Source organism: Triticum dicoccoides, chromosome 1A (genome assembly GCF_002162155.2).
Source record: "Triticum dicoccoides isolate Atlit2015 ecotype Zavitan chromosome 1A, WEW_v2.0, whole genome shotgun sequence".
NCBI lineage: Eukaryota > Viridiplantae > Streptophyta > Magnoliopsida > Poales > Poaceae > Triticum > Triticum dicoccoides.
Genome location: NC_041380.1, coordinates 132,743,020 through 132,743,653, shown reverse-complemented (window position 1 = coordinate 132,743,653; position 634 = coordinate 132,743,020).

Sequence of the window (634 nt, the reverse complement as noted above, 5' to 3'; positions counted from 1 at the left end):
ACTTGGGGGCTTAGCTGCAGTCCAGCACTCGCCTAAGTTCTCTCACTAGGAGACTTAGCTGCAGTACAGTACTCGCCTAAGTTTGAAAAAATCCTACCGAGTGGAGAGCAACCCTCCCACTCGGGGGCTTAGCTGCGGTCTGACACTCGCCTAAGTTCTCTCACTAGGAGACTTAGCTGCAGTCCAGTACTCGCCTAAGTTTGAAAAATCCTACCGAGTGGAGAGCAATCCTCCCACTCGGGGGCTTAGCTGCAGTCCAGTACTCGCCTAAGTTCTCTCACTAGGAGACTTAGCTGCAGTCCAGTACTCGCCTAAATTTGAAAAAATCCTATCGAGTGGAGAGGGGACTTAGCTGCAGTCCAGTACTCGCCTAAGTCCAAAGCATACCCCTATCTGCAAGGACGGCGAGGTGTAGGTCGACTGCAACCTTCTCCTTCGGAGCTACGGCACAAGTACAACATCCGCTCCATCCCTATCCGTAAGGACGACGAGGTGCAGGTCGACTGCAACCTTCTCCTTCGGAGCTACGGCACAAGTACAACGTCCGCTCCATCCCTATCCGCAAGGACGACGAGGTGCAGGTCGACTACAACCTTCTCCTTCGGAGCTACGACACAAGTACAACGTCCGCTCC